This window comes from Hyaena hyaena, unplaced genomic scaffold, assembly GCF_003009895.1.
Source record: "Hyaena hyaena isolate Hyena2069 unplaced genomic scaffold, ASM300989v1 scaffold_381, whole genome shotgun sequence".
In the NCBI taxonomy this organism is placed as follows: domain Eukaryota; kingdom Metazoa; phylum Chordata; class Mammalia; order Carnivora; family Hyaenidae; genus Hyaena; species Hyaena hyaena.
This window is the reverse complement of record NW_024081012.1, coordinates 294121-315722: the sequence shown is the minus strand read 5'-3', so window position 1 is coordinate 315722 and position 21602 is coordinate 294121. Positions and strand designations below refer to the sequence as shown.

Here is a 21602-nt window from a genome sequence, read left to right as displayed (position 1 = left end):
CAACTTAGTACATAATGGCTTAATGCTTTCAGACCAGTGTCCCAAGAGAAACAGCAGAACATGTATGGGCTTTTCTAAACTACCTTTGGGCGTCATATTTTGGATATAAACCCCTTACTAGATATATGGCATGAAAATATTCTTCCCATCCTGTAGGGATTGTTTTTCACTTTCTTGATGGTTTCTTTTGCTGCACAGAGGCTTTTAAGTTTGATATGGTGCCACTTGTTGATTTCTGGTTTCGTTGCTTGTGCTTTAGGTGTCATATCCAAGAAAGCATTACCAATGCCAATGTCAAGGAGCTTTATTTCTATGTTTATTTCTAGGAGTTTCACGGTTTCAGGTCTTACTAGTAAGTCTTTAACCCATTTTAAGTTATTCTTTTAGTGGTGTAAAGTATAAGGTTCAGTTTCATTCTTTTACATGTGACTATACAATTGTCCCAGCACCACTTGTTGAAAAGATTATTTTTTCTTTATTGAATATTCTTGTCTCTCTTGTCAATATTACTTAACTATATATGCATGGATTTATTTCTGGGCTTGTGATTATGTTCCATTGCTCTGTCTATTTTTATGCCAGTAACATAATATACCTTGAAACCAGGAAGACTGTTGCTTCCTGCTTTGTTCTTTTTTCTCAGGATTTCCTTGACTATTTGGGAACTTTTGTGGTTCCATATGAGATTTAGTATTATTTTTTTAATTCTTAAAAAAAAGTCATCAGAATCTCTTGACATAGACTGCTTGAATCTTTTTCTACTACTGACATTTTAATAATTAGTCCTTCCAATCCATTCACATTGGATACCTTTACATTTATTTGCATCTACTTTGATTTTATTCACCAATGTCTTTTAGTTTTCCGAGTAGAGATTTTAACCTCCATAGTTCAATTTATTCCCAAATATTTTATTGTTTTTGGTGCTATTGGAAATGTGATTGATTGATTTATTTCCTTTTCACAAAATGCATTGTTAGTGTTAGTGTTAGTGTAGTGTTAGTGTAATGAAATGTAACTGATTTTTGTATATTAGTTTTGTGTCCTTCAACTTTACTATATTTATTAGTTAGATCCAAGAGTTTTTTGGTTGAGTCTTTAGGATTTTCTATATATAAAAAATATCATGTCCACTGCAAATAGAGATAATTTTATTTTTTCCTTTCCAATTTTGATACATTTTATTTTGTTTTCTTGCTTGATTGCTCTACCTAGGACTTCTACTACTATGTTGAGTAAGAGTGGTAAGAATGGGCACTCCTGTTCTGTTCCTGATCGTAAAGGAAAACATTTTAATCTTCCATTGAGTATGATGTTAGGCTTGTCATATGTTGCTTATATTATGCTATGTTTTTTCTCTACCTAATTTGTTAAGTCTTTATCATATGGATGTGAAATGTTGTCAAATGCTTTTTCTGCATCTATTGAAATAGTCCTATGATTCTTTTCTTTCATTCATCATGTGCCACATTGGTTGATTTGTTTATGTTGAACCATCTTTGCATTCTAGAGATAAATCTCACTTGATCATATATATGATCCTTTTGAAGTATTATTGAATTCAGTTTCTTTATATTTTCTTCAGAATTTTTACATCTATATTCATCAGTGATATTGGCCTATAGTTTTCTGTTCTACCTGTGTCCTTTTTAAATTTTGGTATCAAGATAATACCAATTTTGAAAAATAAGTCTGGAAGTTCTCACTCATCTTTGACATTTTGGAAGAGTTTGAGAAGGATTGGTGTTAATTCTTTAGAGTTTGGGAAGATTCACCAGTGAAGCCATTAGGTCCTGAGCTTCTCTTCATTGGGAGATTTTAGATTATTGATTCAATATTTTTACTAGTAGTTGGTCTAGTCAGATTTTCTATTTCTTCCTGATTTAGTGTTGGCAAGTTTATGTTTTAAGAGTTTTTCCATTCTTCTAGATTGTCCAATTTGTTGGTGTATAGTTGTTCATTGTAGTCTCTTATGGCTTTTTGAATTTCTGTGGCATCAGTTATGTGTTTTTTATTTATAATTTTTTTGAATGGGCCCTTTAGTCTAGCTAAAGGTTTTCAGGGTTATTTTTTTTTTAATTTTTTCAAAGAGCCAACTCTTAGTTTGGTTAATCTTTTCTATTATTTTTTCTGTTCTCTTTTATTTATTTATACTCTAATCTTTATTATTTCTTTTCTCTGCTAAATTTGTTTTCCTTTGTCTTGTTCTTTAAGGTAAAAAGTTAGATTGTTAATTTGAGATCTTTCTTGCTTCTTACTGTAAGTATTTATTGTTATAAAAGTCCCTTTTAGAACTGTTTTTGTTGCATCCCACAAGCTCTGATACATTATCATTGTCTCAGTGAACTTTTATTTCCCTTTTAATTTCTTCTTTGATCTACTGGTTGTTCAGAAGAGTCTTGTTTAATATTTTATGTGTTCAAAAATTTTCCAGATTTCCTCATTATTGATTTCCAGTTTCATGCCATTGTGTCTAGAGAATCTACTTGGCATGATTTCAATTTCTTTCAATTTGCTAAGACTCATTTTATGGTCTAAGATATTGTCTGTCCTAGAAAATGTTACATGTGTGCTTGAGAGGAATGTGTATTCTGCTATTGTTGGATACAGTGTTCTATAAATGTCTATAAAGCCCATCTGGTCTATAGTGTTGTTCAAATCCACTGAAACTTTATTGATTTTCTCTGTATATGATCTATTGATTATTGAGAGTAAGGTGTTAAAGTGTCCAATTATTATTGTATTAATGCTATTTCTCCCTATAGCTCTCTTATATTTTTTTCATTATATATTTAGGTGCTACAATATTGGGAGCATAAGTATTTACAGTTCTTATATATTCTTTAGGTATTGACACTTTTATTATTATATAATAACCTTCTTTGTCTCTTTTTACATTTTTCAGTTTCAAGTCTATTTTGTTTGATGTTAAGTATAGTTAGACACACACCCTTTATTTCATCACCATTTGCTTTAAACGTCTTTTTACATTGCTTCACTGTCAATCTGTGTATCTTTCAGGCTAAAGTGAATCTTTTATAAGCAGCATGTTTTTGGATCTTGTGTGTGTATGCACACACACACACACACACACGCAAGTGTGGGCATGTGCGTGTATGTTTAATCCCTTCAACTGTTCTTTGTCTTTTAATTGAATATTTGATTCATTTATATTTAAAGTAATTATTGATATGTTAAGGACTTACTATTGTCATTTTGGTTTTTCTAGTTATTTTGTAGATCCACTTTTCCTTATTTCTTGTCCTTCTGTCTTGTGTGTGTGTGTGTGTGTATGTGTGTGTGTTGATGTATTATGTATCAGTATACTTTGACTTATTTATCATGTCTTTTTTTTTTTTGTCTAATTACTATAGGAATTTCACTTTTGGTTACCATGAAACTTACATAAAATATCTGAATTTTCCCAAACAAACTCTCCATTTGGATGGGGCAGGAACTACCTTGAGCCTTGGCTACCAATCAGTCCCCTGCCTGTGTAGAGCATGGGAATGCTTCATATCTGGTAGTAGCTTTGTTCTGGGGACAATCAATTCTGTCTTTCCTCCTCTCAGCTCAAGTGGTTCTGGGCTGCACTGTTTCCAGGAGTTGTCACCAGCTCTTCTGATCAGATGGGTTAGAAAACACTTTCTATAGTGAGTTGGGCTGTGATTCATTTCCTTGGCTGAAGTTGGGCAAGCAGGGCTCTAGAGCCAGCAAAATTCTTCACTTGAAGATCCAAAAAAGGCAGATCTATACCCTGACAAGCTCTCTAGTCAGAGTGTGCCCTCATTTTTAGCTCTGTAGATGAACAAATCTCCTGGTTGGATAATTACTTGGGCACTGCAGGTATAAACTCAGTATGTCAATATCCATGTGTTAGTTGTTGCCAGCTCTTTCCCTCTTCTCTTTTATAGTCAGACTCCCAGTGGTTGAGCCCCTAGATTCCTCTGCAATCCATATAGTGCAAGATCAGATTAGGGGTGCCCACAAAGCAACTCCAGTTCTAGGGGAATGATTGTCCCCCCTGGGTTTTCTTTTCCCACTGGATAAACTGGAAGCTCAGGAGAGACCTCTCCACCTGATGTCATGCTGGCCGGTGGGAGGAATAATGTGGTCAATGTGTAACCTCCTCTTCCCCTTTTATTTATTTATTTATTTATTTTTTGGCCTTTTCAGTGCAGGGGAGAGGGTAACTTCAGCGTCACTTTTGTGTTCTAGGATCTCTGAAGGTATCCTATTTGTGAATAGTTGTTACTTATTCTTATTGAAAATGAGATAGAAGTCTGGAACAACCTATGTGGCCATCTTGGTTAAGTCATTCCTTCCTTAATTTAAACCAACTTTTGCCTGCTTCTCTAACCCGGGTTCATAATATTGAATCTGTACCTGGTGACATCAGTGTCATGTGTGAACACATCCCAGTGTTAGAACTTTGCATTATTTAAGACTGTGAATTCCTGATCAGATCACCTGCATCATATTTTAAGTAATCTCTACAATGTAGGTCAGTCTGATGCAAAAAAACTACTTCCCATTTCAGCACAAAGATCCACTTAAACTTTATAGTCTTTGCTCCACCCCTAAATTCCAAAATAAGTAACACATTTTACTGCTGGAAAAACATGCTGCTTAAATGAAACAACAAATGGAAAAGACTGACATACAAACTTGTCACCAACAATGTGGGTAATAAATAAAAAAGTACTTGACTTATTATTCTGACCTAGAGAATGATCTAAGACTTGGGGAGCTGAATGAAAGCCAAGACTCTGTTACATTAAAAATTTTTGAGTGTGCCTTTTGTCCCAATGTCCTTAAATTGGAAATTCTATTAAAACACTGGAATCTGTTCATCTTGTTATGTTTGAGGTGATGGAGGGGATGACTACTCTTTTCTCTGCCCTCATGCAATCTCCATGTGCCACCTCTTTTTTGACTGAAAAATTGAAAGGAAACAGTAAATATGGTTTAATTGTACACAATGACTATGGTACCTAGCAGTTAAAAATTCAACAAACATTTATTCAATAAATATGTATTCGCTGAACAAAAAAATTAGTAAAAATTTTAAAACTCTTTTTTGTCAAAAATGTCATTGACCTCCAGTTTAGAAACAAAGAAAGAAATTTCCACAGATAGTCTTTTCTGGAATAGAAAGGGGATGATGATTTAACTAGATTTAGCAGGATGACCCTTCCCTTTTTAGTCCGAGAACAGATGTTGTTTGAAAATATTTATATATATATGAAAGGGAGATATCCATTTTCACAAACCTTATTATTTCTCTAAAACATGTCTACCTAGCCTAAGAACAGCTATGCTGTCTGGCTTTTCCCAACTAAAGAAGAAAAATGCAGAGACCAAGACTAGGGGAGATGGTTAAACGGTAATTTTTATGCATTGCAGCCATATTTAATGAAGTATGCTAACTGGTGGGCTTTTTACTGGCAAGAGTGAATGAAATCACTACCATATATGAAAGTAAATAGTATGTCAAGGAAAGAGGAAAGGAAGAGATATAGGGCATGGAGTTTCTCATGACAATGTTTTTCTTTGTTAGAGTACTAAATGTTCTTATGGGAAAATTATTATGGGATTGAGGTAATACACAACATTAAGAATCAGGTAGACATGCAGTCAAATCTCTGCTTTAACACTGACTCTGGAAAGTTACTGAACTTCTCAGCCCATTAACTGATTTGTCTGGATAGTTGTTGTGAATATTACATCATATAATGTAAGCATCATGACTAGAACAGTGTCTCTCCCATTCTGTTTCTCTTTTTGTCATCAGTAGTTTATCCTGGATAATTACCATATCTAGGGATTTATAATTGTGGCATCAGTAATGAATGCCAGATATCTGTCAAAAACTGTTGAATATGAGAAGATATATAGATGGTCAAAAGGCACATGAAGAGATGCTCAATGTCACTAATCATCAGGGAAATACAAATTTAAACCATAACGAGATATCACTCTATATCTGTCAGAATGGCTAAAATAAAAAATCCAAGAAACAAGTGTTGGCGAGGATGTGGAGAAAAAGGAACCCTCGTGCATTGTTGGTGGGAAAACAAACTGGGGCAGCCACTGGAAAAGAGTATGGAGGTTCTCAAAAAATTAAACATAGAATTATCATATGATCCAGCAATTACACTACTGGGTATTTGCCCAAAGAAAATGAAATACTAATTCAAAAAGATATATGCACCCTTATGTTTATTGCTGCATTATTTACAATAGCCAAGATATGGAAGCAACTTGAGTGCCCATCAATAGATAAATGGATAAAGCATGGAATGCTACTTTCCCATGAAAAAGAATGAAATTTTGCCATTTGCAACAACATAGATGGCGTTAGGAGGTTTAAGGGTAAATGAAATAAGTCAATCAGGGAAACACAAGCACCATGATTTCACTCATGTGTGGCATTTAATCTACTGTTGTTCATTCACCCCCATTTCTGATTGTTAGCAGAATTTTCATTGTTCTTGCTGTTATCAAGAGGATGAATATTTTCAAATTCCCACTATGGCAGCAACAGTTGCACTTTCCGAACATTTCATCTGCACCACCATATTCTTGTTCCCCTTGACTATATAATGCATCTTTGCCTGTGGACTTTGGGAAGCGGGGATGTGTGTCACTTCAAGACAAAGCTTGGAAAAGCCAATGAACAATTCTCAAGCTCTCTTCTAAAGCAACAGCAGACAAGGACTTATGCTGATATGATAAAATCATAGATCAGTTCAGTCTCAGTTGCTGGGGCCCTACTTATCCTAAACAGTTGCTGTAATTTCTAACAGGTTACATACAAGAAAGAAATAAACTTTTGTGTTGTTAAACCATAGAACCCTTGTGATTGTTACCACAGTATAACCTGCTCTGTACTGACTAATCCTTATGTGAGATATAAGCCTTGTAGCCTCTATTCTATATCACTTAACACTTACTTGCCCATGTAGATATTCAGTAAATATAGTGAAGTACAACTGGGGGTGGGGAGGGGCTAAAATAAGTTAAAAGTTAGGAAAGTATAGGTGTATATGAATAAGTTCCTTAAATAAATTAGGCCTTTTGGTAGACCACAATAATGGAAAGCCATTACTAATCTTCATTAATTATATTATCATTAAGTAATTATACTGGAGGAAACTAATGAGGATTTGAACAGAAAATCTGGGAAGTGGTACAGAGCATATACTTTTTTACTCTGAATCCAGCAGATCCTCCAGCAGACTGAGGAACCAGCAACATGCTCAGAAAAGTTTAAACCTATCCACTGACTTTACTTCTTTCCAATTTATATAAAAGAGTACTAGTAACTGATAATTTATGACTTAGCCCATAGTACAAGGTTAAAAGTTCAAAGACTTTTTTAAAGCAAAATTATATAATATGCTAAAACTGGAAGCAGCAGTTAGGAAAAGCTTAATCTAAAAGGTTTCATGTTTACAAAAAGACCTTTGAAATGAACTATATTGGAATTGAAAGATAAATTCCTGGAGCTTTTAAATTTTTTAAGAAACAATAAGTGGATTCATAACTGCATTTCAAATTTGAAGGTTTTTTTTTACCAAAATTATTTAAATGTAAGTTTTTTGGCTATTTATGGAAGAGTGTATGTAGATAATGCCAATGCACATTAAGTCTAATGTACTATTAATATATGAGTTGAAAACATCATTTCTCCAATTATTTAAGTTGATTTAAATCTGGTACTGACACATTTCATTTCTTCTCTCAGAACTTTTTAAAGACTAAACCCAAAGGACTTTGATTACTTTGGTTATTTCTGATTTGTTCTGTTCTGAACTATTTAAATGACTAGTTTTAACATAGGCTTGTATCATGTAATTGCCACTGGCTAGAAATTTAGAGTAATGAGAAGCTTTTTCCATGCTGCTTTCTGAAATCTTACTTCACTATCTTCTCTATTAGAAAGTCTCTTGCAGATATAGTTTCACTTGCTCATGGATCACTAGGTGGATTTATACTTCTGGTTTACACCTTAACTGGTGCCTGTTGGTAATTTGGCCAGCCAACTGGCAGAACACTTAAAACACTTTCTTGTTAAAATGACTCAACAGAGGTAGAATTATGCACTAGAGCATTAATCAAAAGACCATCTGTTCTAACAAGAAATTTTGCAGTTTCCTAGTTGTTCTCTGAAAATTTAGTGAGACATCTAGGTTACAAATCCTAGCATTTGCATAATATTGACACAGATTATAGATTAGTTTGAAGTGTTTTAAGAGAGAGAATGTATAATAATATGTATATATAAAGATAATTTTAGCTCTTCTAAAATGATATTTAAATGTAAAATCTAATTACTTCAACATTATTCACTGTTCTGTATTTTAAAATATAATGCTTAACTGTATAGTTACCAGAATTGGTTGGGAATTCCTGATTTCAGATTAAAACCTAAAAACAGTACATATTCTTTCAGAATGTGTCCCACAGCACCTCACCAATGGTTATTTGGGAAAATTTTTGGTCTTTCTGAGAGCAGGGGTTTAATATTTCCTTTCAAAAATTCAAGATCCTAGAGGAAAGTGAAAGCAGATACTAAATAAGTGTGGGTTCTAAATGTTAAGATGTATCAATTAGAATAGTTTCAGCTGCAAGTAGTACTACTCCCAGCTCAAAACTGCTTAGACAACAGGGACACATGACCTCATGTAACAAGAGTCCCAATGGAGGAAGTTCCAGAATTCATTAAATCAATGGCTAAAAGAAATCATCAAACACCCAATTCCTCTAATCTTTCTGAGCAAGCATCCTCTTCCTGTCAGCTAATGTTTGTAGACTTGACCCTTTTTGGTGTTACTGATGAGCTTTCAGCATCCCACTCTCACACAACCATCTAAATGTCAAAAGGGGTAAAGAGGATATGAACCTCTCTAAGAGGGATGGAATCTTTTCCAGAAGCCCCTAAATTTCTTCAACACTGTCTTTGTCTGAAAGTATATAATAAAATCCTTCTTAAATCATTCTTAAATAAGGCTTGAGAGGAGCGAATTGCCATGATATTCTCAAGATTCACCCTCTAGGTAGGTCTAAGGAGGAGCCCCTTTTTCTGAAGCAGGTAGCCATCTGGTGTCTAAGTAAATCTGTGGTTAGATTAACAAAAAAAAAAAAAAAATTCAGGAAGAATGGCTATTAGGTAAGTGACCAATAGTGCTTGCTCTAGAGCACAAAAGCATTATTTCAAAGGAGCTAAAATTAAATACTAAGAGGAATATGATGTCCAGCAAATTGGGATGTTTTGGTGCTACTTCCCCATTTGCAGAAATATCATCATTATTTTCAAACTTGCTAATCCTTCCAATGATTAGTATTGTCATATGATTAATACATATTTAAGATTGAACATTTGAATGGAAACACTATTATAATCTTGAAAGACTAGAAAATATATGGGGAACCTGGGTGACTCAGTTGGGTGAGCGTCCAACTTCATTTTGGGTCATGACCTCAGTTCAAGAGTTCAAGTGCTGCTGTGAGTGCAGAGCCTCTTTCAGATTCTCTGTCCCCCCTTCTCTGCCACTCCCTCTTTCTCTATCTCTCTCTTTCAAAAATAAATAAACATAAAGAAAGTATATATGGAGAAGAGAAATAATGCTTTCTAGTATTACCAAGGGAAATACCTGAGTACCTTTGATGCAGTTAGAGAATAATAAAGTTTTAACATATTGGGACAATAAATAGCTTCTATTACAATATAAAAGAAAGTTATTTGTTAGCCTACACTCAACTACTGTTCTTAAAAATGTACCAATGTGTATTAAATATCCTGGTCAAAAATGAACTCTAACACTAAGATGTTCAAATGTAGAATATTATCCCTAAGTTGTTATTAAGAAAACTTAATGGCATAAACTACAAGGGTAAGTTTTAGGTGTGAAAGTTTTAGCATACAGAATCATTAACAGCCTTTTTTTTTTAAAGGAAGCATTCTCTAGCTAACGATTTTTGGATATAATTATAACAACAATACTTTGAGATTTCAAAATAAGTAGAGAATTCAGTAACAGGAAAATGTGTCCTTTATAGTATCAGTTAAATAGTGTCACATTCAATATTCATGTGCTAGAAATTTATCTTAGCTCACAATTTTCTTAGCTCATTTTTACCTCCTGATATGACCTGGAGTGCACCCTTCTGGGCAGTAGACATAGTTCTGGGGGCATAATAGAGATACATTTGTTTGAACAACAGATAAGTGATGTTGGCTTACTTGGAAACCTGTTAGAGCTAACAACCACAGTGAATTCTCCATCAGCTTTTATTTTCTATTTCCTCAACTTTAACACCTATATCTTAATACCAGCAAATGGAGTGTAAGTCTTTTGACCTATTGAGCATTCGTTGCACACTTCACACATTTGGTTTGGATGAGTCATTGACTAGGTGGCTATTGTTATAAGATAGGTAATGAGTAGGTAGTAGTGAAGTTATCTTAATGTCTGAAGAATCTTCTTTTTATCCCCTGGAGTGCTAAGTCCATTTTTGTCTTTGTTCTTCAAATAGGTTCTAAAATTTCACCTCTTTATAGAAGACTTAATAATAGGATGAAAACCAAAAATTCAGTTGTGACCTTACCTACCTAGTTAAACATTAAAAGCTAATTAGCTGTCATTGTTCACTGTCTCAAAAAATTAAACTTCTTTTATAGATTGTATTATTCTTCTATTCTTGCTTTTTCTTCCTAATCTAATCTTGTGAAATGATAATTAATATTAGTGTAAATGACATATTTTTGGGGAGACAATGCAGATATCACATTCTACTCCACTGTGCCCATAAATATGTGCTTACTGGTCAGATGACACTTATGAAAGAACAGCATTTTTCCTTATCCTTCATTCATAAAACTTTTATTACACAAATATAATTTGGGTAAAATTAGAGCTCTCCATGTCCATATGTGAAGTTAGTGGAACTTCTAGCGTTTGGTGCTTATTGAACATCTGGTCAAGTGGAAACATGAAGTAGGATGCATGAGAGTTAATTTTCCCAAAGAATATGAATTCCTTGGAATTAGAACAAAAGTAAGGAATATTTCTGCAGCATATTATTGCATACTGCAGAAATGTTAACTTTGTTGGATAATATTATCTTTGTTGAGATTCAGACATATTTGGTATTCTTAGAGTCCTAGCAAGGCATTCGATAAGAAAATTTCTTGCATGACATCTGAAGTGATCCTTAGGAAAGAACTCTACTGAGGAAATGAAATGTCTGAAGCATGTCATAGAAAAAATAGTGTAACAGACCAACCTGACAGTAACAAAGGGAGATAATTCATCCCAAGAGAAGGAATAGCTGTGCATGAGAGTTAACTGTTTAAACTAGGGTCATTGTAGAAGGGGAATCATGATTTTGATTACACCATGATGAGTACTTTCGGCCCAATCTCATAGATCCCAAGGAGAAAAAAGACTATAAAAGAAAAATTGAACAGAAGAACTGTGTAAAACACTGGGTTATAAGCAGGTCTGATTCGGGAGCCTTGCCAGCAGAATACTGCATGAGAGTGAGTGGCCTTTTTTTCCTGTGTGTCACAAATCACCATGTAAGTAGGGCACCATGAGAGGCTAGGTCATTGATAGCAGAGGGTCCAGGTTCTCTAGAGAAGGAATAAAAAGAAAAGAGAAGGGAAGGGAAGGGAAGGGAAGGGAAGGCAAGGGAAGGGAAGGCAAGGGAAGGGAAGGCAAGGGAAGGGAAGGCAAGGGAAGGGAAGGGAAGGGAAGACAAGGGAAGGGAAGGGAAGGGAAGATTTATTTTATGAATTGGCCCACATGACTCCGGAGACTGAAGTCTAAAATCTGCAGTGTGGGAAAGCAGGCTGAAGACCAAGGAGAGCTGATAGCACAAGTGAAATCCAAAAGCAGCCATTGGAGAATTTTCTCTTGCTTGGGCAAATCAATTTTTTTGTTCTATTCAGCTGTTCAACTGAAAAAGCCTACCTACACTATGGAGGGCACTCCGCTTTACCCAAAGTTCACCAATGTAATCATTAATTTCATTCAAAACACTCTAGAAGTTGACACATAAAGTTAACCATCACAGCTACCAAAAACAGTTGGGAGAAGATAGGTTTAATGAGCATCCTTAGGGACTCCTGAAATGACCGGTGAGTAAAAAGAGGACGCTGTAGGTTGTTATTCTATTACAACAGCAGTGGAGATATAAATCAGTGGAATTCAAATCATTAGAATTATTTAATTTCATAACATCATGTAAAACAAACTATTAGGGCCAATGCAAACCCCACTTATAAGTTTTGCATTTACACAAAGGGCATCTTGGGCTATAAACCATTAAAAGGTTAGACAGTGTTTGATTTAGAATGTTTAGCAAAATATGTGTTTTTTCAATAATATTTAATGATTATTTTTGCTAAAATGTGATATTAGACTGTTTAAGAGAATAATAGAATGAGTACATGGGCTCAAACCCTGGTTCTAACTGCTAACTGTGTAACTTTCCATAAATTTACTTGATGTTTCTATGCTTCAGTTTCCTTATGTGAAAATAGATATACTTATATATAAACTTGTTTACATGGTTGTTAAGAAAAATAAGACAATATTGAGCATTTGGCACAATTGTTGTACATAGTCAGTACATGATGACTATTGTTCCTATAATAGTTTTAGCAGTGTGATTAAGCTATCTAAGTGTTCAACTAATTATAAATCCACACATTTGTCTGCATATATTACACAGCTAAAGCTTTACCAAAAGTTAACATTTAGCAGTAATGGGAGGACTGGTTAACAACAGCATAAATGTGTAGCTATGACATGTGAAGGAAATGGTGAAAATATCTGTATTTTATACTTCCTTGGTTTATCATAAGAAAAAAATAAAATGTTCTGTGTGAATATGTTTTATAATCTGTATAGTATGGATTATATTCAGTGGACACCTGCATAGAAGGAAAGTTCTTTTCTTTTAAAATATAGTTTATTTTTATTTATTTTATAGTTTTTATTTATTTTTGAGACAGAGAGAGACAGAGCATGAGTGGCGGAGGGGCAGAGAGAGAGGGAGACACAGAATCCAAAACAGGCTCCAGGCTCAGAGCTGCCAGCACAGAACCCAATGAGGGGCTCAAACCCATGAACTGCGAGATCATGACTTGAGCCAAAGTCAGACGCTTAACTGACTGAGCCACCCAGGCGTCCCTATAGTTTATTTTTTAGAGTGGTTTTAGGTTCAAAGAAAAATTATGCAAAAAGTACTGAGATTTCCCACATTCCACCTGCCTCAACACAATGATAGCCTCCTTGGTTATCAATATTCTGCTCAGAATGGTACATTTGAGCCAACTGATAAACCTACAATGACACTGACACACTGCTATCACATTAGATTCAATCTTGGTGTTGTACATTCTGTGGAACTGGACGAACTTATAATGACATGTATATACCATTATAGTTTCATAAAGAGTAATTTACTGTTCTAAAATCCTCTGTACTCTGTCTATTCATCCTTCTTTCTCCCTTAATCTCTGGCAGCCACTGACCTTTTTACTATCTCCATAGCTTTGTCTTTTTTAGACTGTCATATATAAATATCATATAGTTGAAATTATTTAGAGAGCCAACTTTTCAGATTGGCTTCTCTCACTTAGTAAGGTGCACTTACATATCCTCCATGTATTTTCGTGGCTTAATAATCTTTGCACGTATTCGTGTACTGAATAATAGCCCATTGTCTGGATGTATCACAATTTATTTATCCATTCACTTACCTTGGTTATATCCAAATTTGGGCAGTTATAAATAAGGCTGATATAAACATTTGTGAACAGTTTTTTGTGCAAACACAAGTTTTTAATACTTTTGGGTAAATACCAAGGTGCACTTAATTATGGATTGTATGGTAAGAGTATGTTTAGTTTTACAAGAAACTACAAAACTGTTTTCTAAAGTGACTGTACCATTTTGTGTTCTCATCAACAATGAATGAAGTTCTTGTTGCTCCAAATCCTCACCAGAATTTGGTATTGTCAGTGTTCTTGAGTTTGAACATTTTTTTTTAAACGTTTTATTTATTTCTAGGAGAGAGAGAGAGAGACAGCGTGAGCAGGGGAGAGTCAGAGAGAGGGAGTCACAGACTGAAACAGTCTCCGGGCTCTGAGCTGGCAGTCAGCAGAGAGCCTGATGCAGGGCCCGAACCCACGAACCCCAAGATCATGACATAAGCGAAAGTCGGACGCTCAACCGACTAAGCCACCCAGGCGCCCCTTGAGTTTGAACATTTTAATAGGTGTGTGGTGGTATTTCCCTGTTGTTTTACTTTACAGAGAAGTTTTTAATTTTAATGGAGTCCAACTTATCAAACATTTATTTTGTGGATCTTGCCTTTGGTGTTATATGTCAAAAGTCATCACCAAATGCAGTTTCATCTAGATTTTCTGCTATTTCTAGGAGTTCTTCAGTTGTGCATTTTGCACATAGGCTTGTGAACCATTTGTAGTTAATTTTTAGTGAAGTGTTTATTTAGGTTTAGTTTATTCAGGTTTGTGTCTAGATTAATTTTTTTCATGTGATATTCTAGTTATTCCAGCATCAATTATTGCCTTACTTTTTTAAGGTGAGAATAAGCTTTTCATCCAAAAAATGTCTGTTTATTCAACAGCCATCAATTTTTTAATCAATCACACATACGAGATACTATACTATACATTAAACTTTCAAAATGAAAAAAATAAGACATATTCCTTGTCCATATGGAACTCCATTATCATAAAGGTACGGAGGAGTAAATTAATAATTAAAATAAAATTACAAATGTGTATATATTCCTGTAAGGCAAATGATTACTCCTATGTATTGGTAAATATAAATTATTGAACATAACTTAAGTACAGAAGGGCTTGGTGGGAATGATCATCAGCAGTATTCTAAAATATACTGTCTCCAGTTTAGGACAAAAAAATCTATTAATTAACCCATTCAACCACTACTTACTAGATTACTATTAGATAGAAATCACTGGGGTGTTTGGGATAAACTATGGAGTGAAATCAAATATAAATCCTGACTTCATGGAGCTTGGGAATATGGCAGAGACAGAAACATAATTGGTCATTGCTCAAGGACAAGTAAGGTACATGCACTAAAAAATGTACATTGAAAGATCTATAGGAGTACAGAAAAGAAATGATGAATAAAAGAAGAAATGATGGTTAAAAGCAAGAGTGGACAAAATTGCTGGTACCTTAGCAGGAATCAAGGTGTATACTAGTAGTCAAGTAGTACTATAGTGGTAACTGTTATAGTTTGGTAGGTATTAAATGACAATTTCAGTTATAAATGTCCCTAATGAAGTTGTAAAAAGTACAAATTTTATTAAATCTCATCTTTTGAGTACGTATTTCTAATATACTGTGGGACAGAATGGAAAGTGTGCGTAAAGTACTTCTGCAGCATACTGAATATGATAGCCACTTAAAGGAAAGCACTTGTGTGATTAAGTTGTGAGCTGAACTGAAAACTTCATGAAACATTATTTTTCCTTAAAAGAATGACAAACTGATAAACTCTGGATATTTTGACTTGGGTATTTGTCAGATTTTCTCAAAAATAAACAAGTAACTAAAGTAACTGATAGTATATGCTGACAAGGGACACAAAATTGAGTTTTCAAGAGAATATTAACATTTTGGAAAACTTTTATCTGCCACTATGAGCTTGTCAGCTTCATAATATTTAAAGATGTTTTGATGAGATCAAAGTTGCTACTAAGGAGTGTGATTTTTTTTAATATTATGTAATGACGTGTCAATATTTAATAGATTTGCATAAACCAATGAAACTATATTTTCCAAATGGCTAACACACTGTTATAAAATCATGCAATGGTAATATTCATTGAATAATTCAAGATTAATAAATGACTGTTGGTGCAATATAGACTGTAAAGTTTTATTGATATGTTTTCAGATTTTGCAGTGTAATCAATATTTAAGAAACTATCTCATCAATTTTTGGTGTTCTATCAAAGAAGACTCTCCATGATTATATGAAAAGCCTATTAAAATATTCTTCTATTTTTGGGAGCACCTGGAAGGCTCAGTTGGTTGAGCATCTGAAACTTGATTTCAGTTCAGGTCATGATCCCAGGGTTGTAGAATTAAGGCCTGCATTGGGCTCTGCTCTGAGCATGGAGCCTGTGTGGGATTCTGTCTTTCTCTGTCTCTCTCTCTCTCTCTTTCTCAATCTCTCTCTCTCACTTTGCCCCTCTCTCCTGCTCATGCTCTCTCTCTCTAAACAAAACAAAACAAACAAAAAATATTCTTCCATTTTCTAACTACATATTTTTATGAATGAATTTTCAAAATACCAAAACAGCATATTGCAATAGATTGAATGAAGCAGATATAAGAATCCAATTGTCTTCTTTTCAAGGAGACATCAAAAAATTTGCAAAATGTAAAACACTGTCACTGTTTATATTTTTAAAATATTTTTTCATAATATTATGTTTACACGTAGACATGAAGTAGATTTATCATTACCAGCTTAAATAAGTTATTAAAATATTTTTAACATTTTATAGTTTTAATTTATACTAGATTTAACCTATATAAACAAAAGTTCTTTTGGGACTTTGTGCCAGCTATCATTTTATGGCCTCTCAGCTCTGAATTCTCTCTGCTCTGTGATAATGGTGTTGTTCCTTGTAAATATTTCTCCTTTGTCAGTCAATGGGAGGTTGAGCTTGGCCTGTAATAACACTGGAGTGACTCTAGCGGTGGAGGATGTTCATAGCCAGATTTCTGTAACTTTCACTGTTAGGCAGCAGTGGTGTAGCCAGGACCACCCACACACTGCAGCATCTGCAGCCCAGCCCAGATCACTAGTCTTGCATACGCTCTTCAGCTCTGCACATTCACATTCCAGAGGTCCCATCAGTCTGCTGTTTAGTGAGCAGACCACCTTACCTTTATCACACACAGCCCAGGCATGCACAGAGTGTAGTAGGTTTGTAAAGAAGGAGGCCCATCCAGCCCCTGGTTTCAGCAGTTCTTACAGTGATGCTCTGATTCCCACTAGGAGCCTGGGTACTAGCTTCAGTTCACCTGCTCCTTAGTGAGATCTTTCACTTTGTCTAGTGACTCTGGACCAGCTCTTCCGGGCAACTGTGCAAAATTCTACCATCTAGTTAGCTTTTTAGACCTTGTTCAACAAGCTCTGAGTGTCAACTTTGGGAAGAGGATACCCTTTTCAAGTTTGTCCTTTTTGGGGAACTCTCTCTCAGTTCCTTAGACTTTATATAGTAAATAGAAAGATAGAGTTACCTTTCTATCTTTATATTGACTCTACTATAATAGCCGGATAATAATTATTTACATTGAACTTCCACTATTTAAATTACTATATGGGGTTTCTGACTCCTTGCTAGGCCTAGAGTCCTCAATAATTTATGAGATGGGGAAAAATGTCCTGAGATCAAAAGTTTGAGAATGACTGCTATAGAACAATATAAAAGTAAATGAAGGTGATGAATACTGCACAGAAGGACTAGGGGACAATACTATTCAAAGCACTTGTCCCTGCAGCAATCATTCCCTTCTAGTAAAGGCTTGGAAATTGAAATGTCTCCTGAAATGGAAGAGAGATAGCTTCTTGTGGTTATAAGAATTTTTTATCCCATGGTTTCAATTAATAAAACATATTACTTCTGGGACATTTAAAAGGATACATACTTAACTTTCTACAAAACTCATTTCTCCTTTGGTCCTTCATGTTTCAGTTAATAGCCCAGTATACCTGCCCACTTCTTCCTCTTTTATTACTATTATTCCTGAACTAAGCCCCCATCATTTCTTACCCGTTTAACAACAATGGCACCCTAACTGGATTTCAGGCTTCCACTCTTAATCTCTCTCAGGCTAATATCTACTTAGGAGGCTGACATCCACATAGCAGCCAGGGTGATTCTGCTAAAATATAAATAAAATGATGTCACTCCTCCTTCAAAACCTTCCTGTGGTCCCCCCATATAGGTCCTATTAAAACTGAAAATCTTCACAATGGCCTAAAAGTTTCTGCACAATCTTTCCTTCACAATTTCTCTGTCCCCACCATCTGGTATTGTGTTGGCACTTCTGTTTCAGCCATACTTGTCTCCTTGAAAACACTTTTGTGCTCTAATACATATGTACTCCTTGATGGTAGGATATATTTTTCATTTTGTTTATTTCTATAAAATCAGCATCCAGAATAATAGTTAAAAAAACATTAGTTACTTTATAAATCTTTTTTTGTGAATAAAGTAGTAAAACCAGTCTTATCTGAAATGTCATAAAATTTAGATTGGATCTAAAACTATAATTTTCTCTGAAGTGAACCCTAATTCCCAAATTTGTCTCTGGTTATGAATATTTTCTTATGTTTTACATCCAAAGGGATATTGTGTTTTCATTTCAGTTTAAAAGCACATTCCCAAGAGAGTGTCAGAATTAAACCATGAATTAGAATGAAGATGTTTAATTAAATCATTCAAAAAACATTCATTGAGCATTTGCCACATTTAAGATACTCTTTTAGCTATTGTGTAAGCCAAGTGGATGCATATATGATCCCTGTCAGTGACGGCAAAGATAAAATAAAGTATACAGTGGACAATTTCTCTATCAAAATGGAAGATGGTTCAAACATTGTAAATCACTGCTTACTATCTCCAATCTAAAAAAGAAAAGAAAAGAAAAGAAAAGAAAAGAAAAGAAAAGAAAAGAAAAGAAAAGAAAAGAAACATCCAAACAGGTCAATGAGCATATAGCCTTGACCAAAATAAAGATTTCTCAGAGGCACTGAATCGCGTAACATTTTTTTAAAGGCATTCAATTGAAATTTACCACAACAAATAAGCTAAGGACCCAAATAAGATGTCATAGCCCACATGGGAGATCAGACATACCAGAATGCAAATGGGAGAATTCTGACCTCAGACTAAAGCACACAAATAAGGATCAGCAAACTTCTGAGTAAGATCAACACCATGAATTAGAGGGAAAAATCAAATGTACAAAAATGCCCAAGAAAACAGTATTAATTTATTAATCCAAAAAAAGATTTTAGATAATATAAAATTAATAGGACTGTGTGTCTTATTCTCATTTAGCTAACAGGATATATGGTTAGAAAACATACTTTTGTATGTGTATTATGGAGACTTAGAAATTCAAAGAGAAAGATCTGTGAGAAGGTGAATTAGGATAATCTTTTGGGAAAAGTTAGGTTTTTAGCCATTTGTCAGAGCAAACATGAGATTTGGAGTGATGGAGAAGAAAGACAAAATCCTTTTCACTTAGGTATTATGAAGGCATATACGGAAGGCTGAACTTTCTAGAACAAAGGACTGCTGTTAAGAGGGAGATAAGAATCAAATTTCAAGGCAGAGACAAGGGAAATTTGAAAAATTTGGATTTGAGTTAACATAAGGGAAAATACCGTAGGCTCATTAGTAGAGAGAGGAAAAACAAAAAAACAAAAAAACAAAACATGTCCCTGGATAGTAGAGAACCAGTTTTAAAGACATTTGCTTTTCTGTACTGAAAGGAGAGTAGTAGCAATTGATAGAAAGAAGAATCTTAAGTGTAGGAAGGGTTAGTGAATATTTTTGTAGGTCTGAAAAATTTCCCTAGTTTGTTAGTTATCATCACACATTTTCTTTCATTAATGTTATACATTTTCAAAATGGTAATCAGTTGATAAATATCATCTATGGATATTTTAATAAATAGGGATCCAAATGTGCTGGCACTTTTCCTATTGAGCAGTAGGGTCTATGTACTGTCTCCCTTTTGATATTGAACGGGTTTGGATTTACTGTGAACATGAGGGAAAAGCAAAAGTGAATGCATGAACATAGTCCAATACTTGCTGTATGTGCTTAGCTTGAAACGGGTTCTTATGCAGCAACACTAATTGAAATGGAATGTGATACCTTGAAGTGGGGGTAAAGTCATAAAATAAAAATTAAATACAAAACAACAAAACACAAAAATCTAAGATATAAAGCGAGGGGCACCTAGATGGCTCAGTAAGTTAAGCATAGATTTAAGCTCAGGTCATGGTCTCATGGGTTCATGAGTTTGAGCCCCATATTGGGTGAGATCTAGCCCCACTCCGGGTGAGCTTGAGCCCCTCATTACATTGGGTGAACTCAGCTCTGCTTCAAGATTCTCTCTATCGCCCTCTCTCTGTGATTCTTGTGGGATTCTCTCTCTCTCTCTCTCTCTCTCTCTCTCTCGCTCACTCGTGTGCACTCTCTTTCTCTCAAAAAATAAATTAAAAATAATAATAAAATTAAAAAAATATAAAGCAAATATTGAAAATATATGTTGTTACCCTGGAACTAGGTCATGGAAGATGCTTGAATAGGACTTGAGGAGGCTGTTGGGAAGGCTTAAAAATAAGTAAGGAAGCTGTTATTAGAACCTGGAGGAAAACAGATTTCTTGTTACATAGTAATGAGAAATTAAGCAAAACTTACACCTGAACTACCATGGAAAAGAGACAAAGTACCCAATGACATGATGGATCCAGTGAAGGAGATTTTTAGGCAACATGTTCAAAGTCAATTATATTTTGAAAGTGTGTATCATAAGATGAGAATAGAGAGTGATGAGCTCAAGAGAACTTACTTATTTTTTCAGGTAGAACATAGAGAAAATATGAGAATCAGAATTTTCTGGCTTCAAAATATAAGAATTCACTCCTAGTGTGGTTCAGGCTCAGTTCAGCTCCTCCAAGAAGCAGATGTCAAAATAGGATTGGACTGCAATGGCTTTATGGTGAGGGGTGGAAATAGCTGTGAGGTAAGAAGAGAAGGGAGTCTGTGAGGGAGGGAGAAGTGGTAGACCATCATGCAGGCATGACACCTGTAAAGCAGAGAGAAAAAGGAAAGAAGACTGCATACACAGAAGCAGAATCTTAAGACTATAGTGCAGTTCTAAGAAATGTTAGCCTGCCCAAAGTTGCTGCAGATTAAGATTGTGGTACAAAAATTCTGGTGCTAACAGATGGTGGTCATCTGTCAATTAGATACTCTGTAAGCAAGAAGTCTGGGTTTTGCACTTTCTTAGCAACCACAGTTCACTGCTTACACTGCAAAGTATACTTCTCTACACATGTTCCAAGAGCACTTCTCTATGGTTCCCTGCAACCTCTTTTCCTAAGTGTAAACTTAGAAGGGGAGATGAACTATAGCACCCACCACAGTAGCTTATCTTGGAGCCATCAGCAGTATTCCCTTCCCTCCTCCATTATCCATCTTAAATGACTCTCACTCTCAGCATTTTCTTGGCTGCTCTGGTAGCCCACTAGTGTCTAAATCTGAAGTTTTGAGAAGATGAACCCTTGGCAGTCATATCCTTATCAAATCCAGGTTGCTACACATGCCCATTCACAGTTACAGTGGAACAAAGGAAGCCCAGGAAATACCCAAGTCCATCACCTGCATTCCGCACATATCTAGGTCCTCATTGAGTGAAAAGTAATTATTAGGTTGCCTGGGTGGCTTAGTTGGTTAAACGTCTGACTCTTGGTTTCAGCTAAGGTCAT

General features: G+C 34.9%; 1 long non-coding RNA gene across 2 annotated transcripts in view; it reads left to right on the top strand.

The window, feature by feature from the left end:
• The window catches only part of LOC120244313, a 49813-nt gene that overhangs the window by 12185 nt on the left and 16026 nt on the right, over window positions 1–21602 (top strand). The gene's annotated exons all lie outside the window — the stretch shown is intronic.